At 42.8% G+C, this 14,638-nt stretch overlaps 1 protein-coding gene across 4 annotated transcripts in view; it reads right to left on the reverse strand.

The window, feature by feature from the left end:
• The window catches only part of Wwox (WW domain containing oxidoreductase), a 930,576-nt gene that overhangs the window by 311,346 nt on the left and 604,592 nt on the right, over window positions 1-14,638 (reverse strand). For 2 of the 4 annotated variants that reach the window (XR_015450909.1, XR_015450905.1), the window contains exon 8: window positions 1-14,638. This exon is cut by the window's left edge and continues 75,330 nt beyond it; it is cut by the window's right edge and continues 312,976 nt beyond it. The exons of the other annotated variants lie outside the window; for them this stretch is intronic. The gene's annotated coding sequence lies outside the window, so the exon portion shown is untranslated. 4 annotated transcript variants of the gene reach the window in all.

Genomic DNA, 14,638 nt, shown 5'->3' on the forward strand with positions numbered 1-14,638 from the left:
TCATTTCCGACTCTGTGCATGGCTGGCCTCTTTCTGGTGTGGGTGCCATGATCTCTCCTGGGCCCTCTCATGCATCTGGAGTCAGCTCCTAGTGTGGCTGACAGCTGCACGACCCTAGAATGCCCTCATGTCCTACGGGTTGGCAAGTCAGCTGTGGCAACTAGATTTCCTTCACGTGTCCTGTTTTTCTCCAGCAGGTTAGCTCAGGCTTGCTCATGCGGTGGTGTCAGGGTGGTAAGCAACAAAAGACAGAGTTCCAGGATCCCAAAGCTTGCAGTGTCTCTGCTTGTGACATCTTCGCCAAGGTTCCACTGGCCAATGCAAGTCACAAGGTCACCCCAATTTAAATGGTGGGGAAGCAGACTCCACTTCCCAATGGGAAGAGTCGCGACATCCTATAGGATGGATGTCAATACAGCAGAAGAAACAACTATTTTACTTCGTTTTTTTAAGAAACAGCTATCATTTTTATAATTGACCATGCTTTCCCAACCTCTACCGTTATTATTATTTCCATCTTGTAGAAGAAACTGAGAGTTAGACACTCAGTAGCATCCCAAAGCAAAGCTAGAACAAACTGTGTTGTGTTACTGGAATACACTCTGCGTTGTACTGGAATGAGATACAAATTCATATTAGAACATGTGTGTATATGTGTGTGTTTGTGTAATTTAATGTATTCTAGGCTGGGGGTATATCTCAGTGGGAACACAGTGTGCCTAAGGCCCTGGCTTTGGTCCCCAGCTCCACAAAAATTATGTGTCTATACTGGATATAGAAATATCCAATATACATAGAGACATAGGGATATATGTAGTACAGTGGACCCTTGACATATGAACTCAATTAATTCCTGAGGGCTGGTTGTAACTCAGGGTGGTCTTTTGAAGGCACAGGCATCTATACTGCTTTCAAAGTCTCTCTTATATACAGGAAGATCTCAGTGTCCTTAGAGAGACATTGGCCCAGGATTCCTCAATTAATCGATATAGGAAAGGATGCTGTCAGGACTCTTTAAGGGTTAAAATCTGTGTCTGAGACCATCTGGAAGCACAAGTGGCTGGCATTCAGGTAATAACTCAAGACTTTGTTCATAAGTTAAAACTAAAATTCTGGTTGCAACCCAAGTTGTTTGGATATCAGGCCGGTCATAATTCGAGGGTGCACTGTACATGCATAAGTTAGTATACATATTACATTTCCAACTCTGCCCAATGACACCCCAGCAGAAATGAGTACACCCAGCACCCAGGTTCCACAGGTGATTCTCCAACAAAAGGAACGGGAGAAGCACTTCCTTGGAGAAGCACTTAAACCAGCACAGGGAAATACAAGCTGAGCTGTACCTTCTCACACTATCAAAAAAAGGAAGGAAATGCAGAACAAGAAGGGCCACTTGAGAGGGAACAGGAGCCAACCTGAGAGAGCCCAGCTGCCAAAGAGGAACAGTTGGAGCAACCAAATACATAGGGATATTGTATGATGACCTATCCAATAAAATATTTACATATCCATAACAGATGCAAGTGGAAAAGGATCAGACAGAACACTAAATGCAGTGTGGAACCCTGGATTGGGTCCTGGAACAGTAAAAGGGTGTCAGTGGAGACACAATCACATCCAAATCAAGTCTGTTGGTTAAAGTCTGAATCTGGTTAATAGCTATGTATGAATGTTAATTTCTCAGTGCTGAAAAATGCATCTTGTTGGCGTTAGGGAAAGCTGGGTGAAGGGTCCAGGGGAATTCTCTGCACTCCTTACACAACTTGTCTGGAAGCCAAAATTTACTTCAAAATTAAAAATTAAACAACAACATCAAAAACATTCCCAAGTCACACAGCTCCTTTATCCCTATGTCTAAACTCAAATCCAGGTTTGCCTGATTCCAAAGGGTGTACTTTTCCCAGTCTTCCATGCCTCCCCAACCGGCCACTTACAGAGTGCTGCCTTCAAATCAGTTAGCCCTGGAAGAGGACTCTCCTTCGGAATGAATTATTTCAGGAGAAAAACTGGTGGCACAATTATTTAGACACACACACCCATTTACCTTAAATGGAGAAAATGAGGCACAGTCTCATTAAAATGTAGACACACAATATCCACTCTCTCAGCTGCTTGTCCTAACTACCCAGATATCCCAGCTTATAAGGTCTTTCTTGATTACCCACAACTCAGTTAAATTAGTACAAGACTGCACATCCCAATCTCAACCATTCTGTCACTTAAAATGAGTGTCTGGAAGGCCATCCTTCCGGGAATATTAGTTTCCTTGTCCATTACTTACTTAATCATAGCTTGGAGTTACTTTTTGCCTCGTGGAGACTGACTATCAATTATGGTTACAACAGAGCAAAGCCACACTTAGCAAATTATATGGCATGGGAAAACCTTTGCTTTTGGGGAAAAATTATATATTTCTTTAAAAGTATGTTTTATAAAATATTATATTAAGCCTAGAAAACAAAACCCAGCAGTCTATTTTGCAGCCTTTAGAACATATTTGACAATTGACTCAAATCAAGCCGCTGTTCTTAAACAGGGGGCACAATGGAGAGATTGTGTTTGAATTCATGTCCGTATGGGCCAGGGGCTGGGAATTTTCACATGCAGGTAAAAACGAGGAGAGGCTAGAAATCTTACTGGTCTTTGCTCATCATGCAGTAAATAAATTAGTCAAGCAGTATCATCTTTCATTTTAAATAGCAATAGTAGGCTAGGAAGACAGTATTCTCTCACAGTTACCAATGGGTTCCTTTTAATTTTTTTTTTTTTTTAATAAGAGCAGTCCATAGAAGTACCTTGGTATTGGGTTAAACAAAAGGACAGCCAGATAGGAACGTGTATGGATGCAGGGCTATTAAACAGGAGGGGACAAGGAGCCTTTGGAATGCAGGCTTCCATCTGTCTGTAGCTTTGCCAAGCTCTTCACTGGGCTGTGTCCGCATGGCTGGGGACAGGCTTTCAGAGTGGGCAAGGAAGTTAGACTTCCTGCCTCAATAAGCCAGTCTTTGTTGTTCTGCAGTTAGCCACCACTAGCTCTGGCCTCTCTGGTGTATGGTTGGTCCCTGGTGAGCTGGTGTGAGGTCATGAGGTCAATTCACATGGTGACATTGTTAGCTGATGCCCCAGCTAACTCCAGCTAGGGCTGAACATACAAGAATCGTGAAGAAGGATGGCTCTAAAGTTACTGGATAAATCCTATGAGGCAGCCAGGTCCCCGGCTTAAGTCTGCAGAATCTTTCTTTAAACACCTGTGTTTTGATTTGAGTATATTAATTGCATGGAAATTATTTGACTCTATGATTTATAACCTCGCCAGAATTCTGCGGTCTTTCCCTCCATGTGTGCCGTTGCCATTTTCCCCTTTGTACACCTATCATTTCCCATTGTTTATCTTCCCTGATTGATGTTCAGGCATGGGATGTTTTCTATTATGAGATTCATAATTATCACTGGTAATACAGACGGCTTCCCTATTATCTTCAGCGAGACTGCTCAAATTATTCATTGTAGCCCACCAGTACCACACCGCAGAAAAATAAGAATTTATTTCCCATCCCAGGCATATGGTAGATAAGAGGATGTATTTATTTCTCCATGTTTCAAAAGGATTAAGCTTTGAAAAAATAAATATCACTTAGGCTGTCAGTAAGCAGAACTTTATGGTTCTGAGTTTAGAGGGGCTCACTTGGGCTGGGAATAGCAAATCTGCACTCTGGTTTTAAAAAGAGAGGAGGGTAAGGAGGTGGAGAATCAATTATAGTTTTACTTGGCTAAATAAATGAATGCCATATATTTCAACCATTATATTGGTCTACACGGCACCCAGCCCACCTTGAACCCCAGCGTTAAATAACGCACCAGCTTATTTATAAAAATGTTACTGAATTCCAACAGTCCTTGACCCCTGGCTATTCTGAGAGCACATTGAATACATCATCTGGGTTTTGCCTAATTACACATAATTAGGAAATGTAATTATGCTTTTCAGTGTTGCTCTGCCATTAGGAATGGAGTGGACAGCTGAAACACTAGTAAGGATCCGGCGCTTCAGAGAAAACAAATTAAAAATACGAGCCAACCTCTAAAAATAGTGATTGCACCAAAGGTCAGTAAATCAAACTTTAAAAAAAATAATAAAAAAATTACTTTTGGCTCAGGCTAAATATTTGAAGCAACAGTTATATCGGCTGCCTCTGTATTGCGGACTTACTTAAATATTGTTTGCATCCATGCTGAGCCAGGCAGAGGGAATAAAGTATTTTGCTCCTCAATTACTTTGATTTGTTCACTTTCTCATATATTTACCCCTCTTTATTTTTACTTCCTTCTTTACTCTGGATCCCTGTTGTAGCTGAGCAAGTGATTTCCAATTATTTCATGGCAAAGAATCCTAACATTTCATTCGTGGGTTTGCTGCCTGCAAAGTCTGCTAGTGCTTAAAGCGCAGGCAAATCTAACAGTCATCTCCTGTCCTGACCAGAACATCACATCTTAGCAGCACAGGAAGGAGTTGCAAGCCAACCTAACAGTCACCCTAACAACGAAGTCTCCCAAATCTGGTTGCACATTTACTACCAACCAGGCATGGAACCAAGTGGCTCCTCTATTCCAAAAAGTAAGACTTTCATAGGTGAAGAAATAGAAAGGCTCCTCCATTACTTAAAGCCTGGGAAGGATCTGGAATTGGAAGCCTTCTGGGCTCTGATCTCGGCTTTTGTGTTTATTGAATTTTCCTCTATAGTTATAGTAGTTGACAGTAATAAAGTAACAGACTCCATTAAATGCACTATTTATGGAAACATTTCTATGGTGCCAAAAAAAAAAAAATTAAAAACAGGGACGAGTGCCAAAAGCAAAGATCATCCGTGAGTGCAATGTTTGTAGCATTTAGGGTGAGACAGCCAGCTGTGTCACAAACTGTCCTTCTCCCCACCCAGCCTGCGGAACTGTGCGTGTGTGCATATGTGTACGCACACACACACATGCTTCTCTAGGTCAGGTTCTATTTCATACTTCTTTATTTCTTGGGAAGGGAATTCTTTCTTTTCAACCTATCTTCACCACCCTCCCTTGTATTTTATATATCCTTTTCCAATCAATTTTGATTTCTAATCAATTTTGGCTTCTTTCTCATCCTATTCCTGCCTCCCTGAATCTGTTTAGAATTAACTCCCCCTGGATTATTTTATTAGCTATACTGCTGCTTACTCTAACCTAGGTTTAAAACACAGTTCTACAAAGGGATCTAGAGTCAGCATGGGCCTTCCTCAGCATGAAGAAGGGCATGTGCCGATCATGATCTGACTTCATAGTGTGATTCCCACATTCCTTCTTTCCAAGAGGAGAGCCTAGTGTCCCACATGGCTGCCAGCCTTGCCTGGTGGTTAATTACATCATTGCTATTCAAGCCCAGCAATCCAAGACCTTCTTTTTAAAAGAAATTTTATAACCCTTTATTAACATCCTGAAATGAAATTCATGAATAACATGGGCTACCCACACACATAATTAACTAAAATTAATATAACATCTCAACTATAAAATAGAGAAAAAGTAATTGTTAATAAAATATGCATTTTCAAAGCTAACTGCTCAGATGGGATTGTACCACAGGCTCAGAATGAAACACTCAAATGTTGGCATAGCATTTACTTGTAGGTTTGCATTTCAAAGCACAAGACAACATTTACTAGAACTTTGAAATAAGGGTTAACTCTATTTTTATACTGAAAATGAAATGATAAACCAGTTCTTTGGAAATGAAAAAAATAAAAACAACTAACCCTGATTGGTAGCACTGCTTTTCATGATGTCAATGCTCTGCCGTGGTCAATTTCAAGCTGCCAACAGGTATGAGCAGAAATAGACAAAACCTACTCTCCTGAGCTGCAAAGAGCAGCTCCAGGACTCCACTGCCCAATTGCTCTGATCATAATGACTACCTCTGTAGACAAATCCCAGGTCACGGTGAACCAGGCAACTATCAAAGAGTGCAACAGCACATGATTTTTCCAAGATGCCCACCACATCTTGGACAAAGTTGTCACAAAATCCAATACAATCTTCTGTTGATTTAGAAAGTCTTGCATTCCTGAAAAGACTCAATGCACACTGTGTTTCTATGCAAAGCAAAGTGAGTTCTGGGTTGAGAGCACAACAAGTAAGTTTTCCACTGACACGAATGTCCCGTGATCACTGCACAGGTTAGCAGCTCCTAGGCAGTTTCTTGTTTTGGACTATCTATAACATCACAGAATGTACTGGCGGATCCCTTCCACTAAGAGCCAGGGGTCACCAAATGTCCCTACTCATTTCCGAAAACACCCAAACCAGCAGTGCTGTCTATGTTGAGAACAACATGGAGATGATTCTACTCAAAGTGTGATCCTCAGTCCAACAATTCTGGCATCACTTCAGGGCTTGTAAATTTGTAAGAAGCACAGACTCTCAGGACTAGCATAGACCTATTGAACCAGATTGTGAATTTAAGGAGATCACAGGAAGTTAGGGAATTCCTAGGCATATCATAGAAGAGGAAGCACTCTGTTGGACAGTGAGTGTCAAGACTGATTAGATGACCGTGAGAAGCCCTGCTCAGCTGAAACAAACAATGCAAAACAAACCATGGGCTCTGTAGATACTAAGAAATAAGCTGCAGGTAGAGGTGGTGTCACAACATGCCTCTGTTCCCTTCAAGCCCAGCCGTGAGAACTTCTACAGTGATTACAGGAGGACCCTAACATTTGTCAACCACAGCATCACGTGCCAATCATATCAAATAGTGTTTTTATGCCTGCCTTATAGCTTCTCTTCTCAGGCCTGCATATAATTTCTCTTCAAGAACCACACATTAAAAAATGCAAGTGCAAAGAGTTTTAGGACTATTTCACGCCACAGAGTTATGGATGTGCAGCCAGGATTAGTGATGGTAATTATTTTGCATTGAAATTATTCTATGAGCCCCCACTGAGACCAACAGGGAGGCACTGGCTGTGCACAATGCTTCCTTCCACCTCATAATGATGGCAAGTCACTCTTGGACACAATTTTGTATTTGCAACGCATGTTCACGTATGTTGACTCATTTGAACTTCCAAATACCAAGCAACTTATTAACTCTCTTGAAAAATAAAGAAACAGGCTTGGAAAGGTAAGGGGATGGAGGATCAGAAAAATAGAACAACTTCCTCAAGTTACCAAGCTACTAAGTGATAATAAGGGGAAGAAAATGTAGGCTTTTTGTCTCACCTGCCTTGAGGTTTGGGTAGCTCCTGGGGTTGAGAGGTCATGTCGAGGCACCTGGAAATTAAGGCACTCAGAGAAACGACTTCCAAATTACGGTGGGGTGGTACTGGAGCTGGGTTTTCCAGGTGCCCTCTAAGCCATTTGTCAGCCCTAATTTATTGATCTTAATCAATTTATCGATCCTTCAGTAGGAATATCAACCAGGATGAAGAGTCCAAATCTGGTACACCCCAAACTAACCTTATCCTATTGCTTTCCTGCTTCCCATAACTGCAAAAACTTTGAGAAATTAAAATGAGAAAATAAACATGTTCTGACAGTCTGGCATGTGGTCCAATTAACAGCAATAAGTAATATTTATTGCAAAATCTTAACACCTATTAGCATGAGAAGGGGGAAAAAAAAGGTCATAGCTCTGCACATAAAATGCATCCATTCCTCATCTGCAGTGATCTCTCGGGCTCTTTGGAAGGGGATCCCATCATGGCCTTTTTATCAGAATCACAGCCAAGGCAACAGTTTCAGCACAGCCTTCGGGCCTTTCTGAGAATGCATAAAGACTGGATATTACAAAGCCAGATAGGTGCAAACACCCCCCCCCCCAAACTGCTCCAAGTCATACATTTGAACTCAGTGGAGATGGGGGATTGAGAGGAGATACATTCTCTACACCAAAACAGAAAGGGTGACTCTCTCTAGCTGTGGTCTTGTGGCTGATTTAAATTTTCTTTAAATTTTAAATCTTCCCAAAAATGTTCAGTTATTCTTTGCATTTTGATTAAAGTTTTGGTTGAGAGATAATACTCGATTCCCAGGAACTTGTATGAAATAACACAGCTATCCCATGTCCCTTGACCCAGTCACACGAATGGTGACATCTCATAAGACCCCAGTGCAGTGTCACCACCAGCACATTGGCATGGACAAAGTCAACACTCAAAACTTCTCCATCCCCACCAGGACGCCCCAGGTTCTTCATTGCTGTAATTTTGCTACAACCTGAATGCTACATAAATGGAATCTTATAGTATGTCATCTTTGCGGATTTGCTTTTTACGCTGGTTTTATTCCTTTGGCAGTCAGAGAAAATTCCCTAACCTGGGTTTTTATGTAAGGCTCACCACTTTAAGACTCAATGGTGTCTCGGGTTGTCTCTAGGAATCAGTCTACAGGAACCGCTAAGTCTCCCTGAAATGGGCTTCTTGGCCCTCCAGCATCTGGGAAGTGGCCCATCATCTCTTCACCAGGCAGAGTCACCACCCCTTTCCTCCCCTCACTCTGCAGTGCAGCGGCTGTCACCTTCCTGTGCTGTGACTCTCAGCTTTGCCTCCTGGGAGTGACCCCACCTGCCCTGCACACCCCCTGCAGACCACATTGCCACCTGCCACAGCACAGCCTGGCAGAGGTGGAGAGGGGGGTGCCAAGCCCCCAGTGTCCCAGAGTGGGTGCACGGCCACAGTGGCTCTGGGTTCTCACCATCCAGTCTGTCTGAAGTTGAGACAAGAGCATCATGAGGGAAAATGACCTGCGCAGGTATCTGTGCCTTTGAGAAGGTCAGAGATGTGGCCTTCTCACCTGTGAAATGAAGGCAGCAACACTTTCCTTTAAGTATTAATGTTCACTGGCATTTCTATGTGTGGTGATTATGAAAACTAACTGAAAGAAATACAAAGCTCCTAAAGTCATGCCCATATATAGCAAATATCCATAGCTGGTGGCTATTATTATTACAAATACCCAAATGCAAGTAATAGATATAAATTCACCTTGGAAATTCACTTTGGTTTCAGATCAATCAATTTTTCCTGGTATGTAACACCAAATCCTCGCTTTACCAAGAAATGGTTTCTAGGCTAGAACCACGTGGCTGCCTCCCTAAGAGGTCTGTATTCAATCTCCAATCTCACCTAGCTGGCAAATAAAAAGTGTCTCGGTGCTGAGAAGTGTTCAGGCTTTGAGTGATGTCAAAGGCCTTTGAACAAGCCTTCTAAATGACATCCATATTTGTCCATTTTTGACTTAAATTGCTTTTGGTTCAACCGCTGCCGTGAATTGCCTTGATGCAACATCATACAGAATGACACAAAACACAGGGGAAGAAGCAAGGTGCTGGTGAGGATTAGGAAATAAAGGAGTCACTGCCTCACGCACTTCTCTAAGTGTTGGAAGAAATGAAAATGAAACTCGCGTTGAAAGGTAATCTCTATGAACCGTGATAAGAGCAAGTGACATTTTCCACAGCTCAAGTCTTCTGTTTCAGCCTAGTAGTTATAATAAAAGCCATTTACATATAGTCAACCAGTTTTTAAAGTCTCTACATGCTAGTTCTCCTTCCTCTCCCTCTCCCCCACCCTCTTCCCTCTCTAAATGGTAAAGTGCAACGTGCAATTCTGGAACCTCTGCCAACACAATCTGGGCTTGGGTTTCTGTTGTGAAAGACTGAGAAGCAATTCTTCTGTTCTAGAGACCAACTTCAGCCTCTTAGTTCCTCTCTTCTGTTACACTTCACCTTCCCTCTCTCATCACTTTCTGCTGATCCCTGCCTTGGGGCGGGGGCAGTTCTTGGCAAAGGCCCATCTACTGCCTGGCTTCTATGCTAAGAAATTCTATTTCATCTCAGTCCTGTGATCTGGAGTCCAAACCACAGGGGCTTTGGATGCATAAAACAATGAAGCAGATCTGAATTTAGATCAGAGATCCTGGGTTCCAGCCCCATCTCTGCCATTTACTTGCTGCCCGATCTTAGGGAAGCTGCTACAGAATCTCTACACATCACTTTCTACACCTACCAAATAGCCGAATGCCACCCACCTCAAGGTCATCATGAGAATTAAATGAAGCACTGCTTTTGCACACTTGGAACAAGGACGGGAGCTGTGTAACACTCAAAACTGGCAACTGATGTGTATGATTTATTAAACATGGCAATGGGCAGAGGTGTCTGAAAATGTCAGTGTGGGACCCCTTCTTATTAGAACATTGGTTGTGCAGTTCTGGTGGGTCCTGGGGGCGTGCACCTGTGTGAATGAGCCCACAGAGAATTCTGCCCCAAGAAAATCATTTTCCAAATCACAAAGAGAACCTCCTATCTCTGGATGGGGTCAGTGCTTTGCAAATGGAGCACAGGGTTTTAACCTCACATGTAGCCCCTGCTAGGTCTCCTTGGTCAGGCCATACCTGTACAACATTACAAGGTTGGGGTCCCACATCCATGTCCTATTAATTTGTGCAAAGGAAAAGTAAATCTGGATAACAAAAATATGCATGCTCTTCACTCTTATCCCTCATCCCCTTACAAAGGAGAGTCCAGCAGCGGATATAGATCTCTTCATTTTCATGTGTGCATACAAGGTCATTTTCTCAACGAATCAATAGGACAATCTGAATACGCAATTTTCCTGTCACTATGTATTTTGGAGTTGAAATACACTGAAGAGAACAAGAATAACAAGGCGTTGAAGAAGTGGCAGCTCAGGTAGTCTTAGAATTTTACATTTTCTTGTTAATCTCACATATATCTGAGGATACAAGTGAAAATTCTACTTACATAAAATGTCAGAAATAAGTGTATGGAATTAAGATTTGAATTCTGCCTTTTTTCCTACCAAAACAATTTTTGTCTGAAATTTTCCTAAAAATTTTCTAGCAATATTTAATGTTAGTTTCTCCCTCTACTGTAGTTTGGAGTTTCGTGTGAGGTCAGAGAAGTGTGAGTTGAATTCGGGAACTGCTATGCGTTCTTACATAAGTCATCTCACATCTGTTTCTTCCTTGATGAAATGGCCATAATAACTGGTCTCACCAATGGAACTTACTATCCAGTTTTAGCTCAATCTACGGGTGAAAACTTGTATGAACATTCTTAAGTGTTCTGATTGTGTGATTTCACAACACGCACAGCAAACTTCTGCTTTCTCTTTCTTCAATACACAACGGCTCCATTAATATACCCAGGAGAACGTTTTATTTTAAAAAGCATTTCTCTTTTAAGGTGATTTTTGGTCCAAGTCCCTAGAAAAAGATTTGCCCATTACCAATTTTGTGCAGGTTTAAGACCTCCACTTACTTCTAGGCTATTTTGCCGCATTATCTTGAATATTGTAGCTAAACAAATAAAAGCTAGAAATTAAAATATTAAAAAATTTTGGTTAGGCAAAGAAATTTTACTAGCACGGTGGTGCTTGCTTTTTTAGGTTGGGGGGAAGACCAGTATGATAATGAAAGAATGCCTTTTGGAGGGAGATAAATTGGATTTAAATCCATCTTTTAAGTAAAGATCTTTGGGTTTCATTTTTGGAGCTTTTCCTTTCCTCTTCTGTATAACAGCCATTCTAATAACACCCTGCAAAAGCCTCTGAAATGGCCGCATCCTTTAAAAGATTGGAAATCAAGTCTATATAATACTTAGCATGGTGCTGGTTACTTGGAAGGTCCTCAATAAACACGGACTCCTCTGATGCTCGCTCAGACTAAAGTGGAATGCATGCACGACTATTTATATATTCATTGTAATAATTAAAGGTAGTGCTTCCCGTGTATATTTTGTATAATAATTTTGGTTCTGGGTAAACCAGTCTTAGAATCTGCCATATGCAAAATGCTTGGGTTCACATTCTCTTTGTCTACGTTCACTCCATCCCTGCACCTATAAATTCTCCATGCCACATACAAAAGCCTTAGTCTATTAAGAAGTCAGTGGAATGTTCAAGAAAGAAAAAGAATTCCTGGAACCACATCTCGTTTGCAACAAAGCAGCCTGCACTTCTGAATCCTCGGCGATGGGGATTTTACATTTAGGACTCTTGTGCCCTTGCTGCCAGCCTCCCTCCTTGTTTACAGACCTCCTGAGGACACACTTTTCTCATTTACTATGTTTCCTTGGATGGCAACCTATACGCCTCTCAATAAATTGTGGTTTACCTAGGAGCTGACGGGCACAGAAACCTAGATTCAATTTGTGCCGATTTATGAGACACGTGTACAACAATCCTGGAAACTTTCCTGTGGCTCACTTTATAAATTAACCCCTTATTTAAATATTCTGCAGACTTAGCACAGGCCAGCGTTCAATGGGGATACTGTCCCAGATCAGCCTTTTTGGGGGGCCTCTTGGTGTTTGTTACCAGAACACACGGGCCCTATTCAGCACAAACAATGCAGATTTATGAGATTTATGAGAAGAGGGAAATATTCGCATCCCCTTGTTATTCAGGCCACAGCGTCCATAGGCTTACAGGGCTCCATACTGCTAACTTCCAGACATCCGAATGCTGGATGTGGGATGCTTGTGCGAACAGCATTTCGGTTTCACAGACGGCTTCATTCATTCTCTCATTCACTCATTCAACTGAAATGAATGCCTAAGGCACCAAGGGACACGCCAAAGGGATGCAGAACAGAGCAAGACATAATGCTTAGCCTCACAGAGCTTCCATGCTCCTGGGAGACAGTGCATGTTGGATGCAGTAGGAAAAACATAAACTTAGGGGCAGCAGACCCTGGCTCCAAGCCTGCCTCTTCCACTGTGTGTCTCTGATGACTTACTGACCCTCCTAAGCCCAAGTTTCCTGGCCTGCAAGCTGGGTATCCTGATCACCCCCAGTTCTACAGAGGAGGCAATGAATTACTAAAGTTTGTCCCTGGGAAGAGTCTGAGCACCACACAGATGTCCAAGAATCATATGCACAAGTCAGCAACGCATAGGAGAAAGGGACATGTGTGCTGGGAAGGTGTAAGGTGGCCCGGGAAAGCAAGATGCAGGAGCGAAGAGCCGCTGGGGTGGCAATGGGTGGTCCTGGTATTGAAGCTCAGTTTTCTTGCCTCACAGAGAAGGAGAATGAGGAAGAGGAGAAAAAGGAGGTAGGGGAGGAGGAGAAGGAAATTGCCAGGCTGCTAAGTAAAAGCAAGAAACACAGTTCTATTGGAGGAAGAGTCGGAACATAGGGAGAATGTACGCTGAGGACTTGTAAGAAATAAAGACAGGAAATGTGTCCCCTGTTGTTCTATATCCCACTGACTGAAGACAGCGATGGTGACCCACCACAGTGCCAAACAGCAGTGATTCTCAAGGTGCGTGCCTTACTTTTAGAGGGGAAAGAAAGTTGGTGAGTTCAAGCAGTCTAGATGTGGTAGCACATACCTATTATCTCAGCACTCTGGAAGGCTGAGGCAGCAGGCTCTCAAATTCCAGTGTAGCCTGGGCAATTAAGCAACTTAGCAAGAACCTGTCTCAAAAAAGGAGGTAAGGGCTGGGGATGCAGCACAGTGGAAAAGCCCTAGGTTCAATCCTCAATATTGCAAAAAAGTCAGTGATATAATGACTAAAACTGGAGGTAATCTGCCTTTGGAGAAATCCTTTACAGGATTTGATGGAAGGAGTTTAAGGTTCTCTCTCTGAAAGCATGTCCCCTACCAACACTGCTGGCCTCTGTGATTCCACTCTTACCACTGGATTAGGATTACGCCAAGTTGTCCTGTACCCAGTGAAAACCACTCTAGGGAGGGCCACCACTAGTCAGGGATTCACAGGAGAAGATGACTTCTTGGGGAACCAAAGAACTCGGCAGGTGTCTAGAAGTGAATGGGAGTGAAGACAGTGGTTTCAACGCATGCTCACAAGTTCTCTGACAGTCTCCCTTCCCGTGGGGAGCTGGATTCCTGCCCCTTCTGCCTGAACCGTGGTGGCTCCCTCCCAGTTCTCCCTGGGTAGAACTGGGCCGAAGCGGGTGATGTCCCGCAATGGAGCTTCCTCCTGGCTGTTTTCCTGTGATCGCTGACTCAGTGGGAAGCCAGCCGCCACACGGGTGTGCCATCCTGGACATGAAGCCTGCAGCCCCTCCCAAGAGCGTAAGGCATGCTGCAGGACCCAGCTGGGCTACTGAGCCACAGAAACTGCAAGGTACAGTGAGTTTATTGTGTAAAGCCATTCAGTTGGGGCTGACTTGTTAGGCAGCAAGAGCACCCTGCTAAACATATCTGGGGATGAGCAACTGGATTAAGCCAAAAGAGCTAAGAGAAATACAAAGTTGTAGCTGAAAGTCAAGAGAGAGAAAGGATTCTTAAGAATCGATGATTTTACAGGGACCAGGAATATCAGGCACTGCCACAGAAGCTTTTCTCACATCTGCTAGGAGAGGCCATGACAACGAGGGCTTAGCATGGAGAGCTACAGAGAGATGCTCACTGAAAGCTTGTGGATGTAACAGTACTAATCATGGTTTGTGATAACACTCACAGAGTACTTATTACCAGGAATTACGTTTTGTGATTTCTAGAAGCTATCTTATTTGGTTTTCTCAATGTCTGGAATAATAGAAACAGCATTATATTGTTGTCTGGTGGATGAGAAGACACTACAGAACAGAAGGGTTGGCTGACCTGCCTGAGCACT

Source organism: Heterocephalus glaber, unplaced genomic scaffold (genome assembly GCF_053883595.1).
Source record: "Heterocephalus glaber isolate CG9 unplaced genomic scaffold, H.glaber_assembly_v1.0 deba00000071, whole genome shotgun sequence".
Classification (NCBI taxonomy): domain Eukaryota; kingdom Metazoa; phylum Chordata; class Mammalia; order Rodentia; family Bathyergidae; genus Heterocephalus; species Heterocephalus glaber.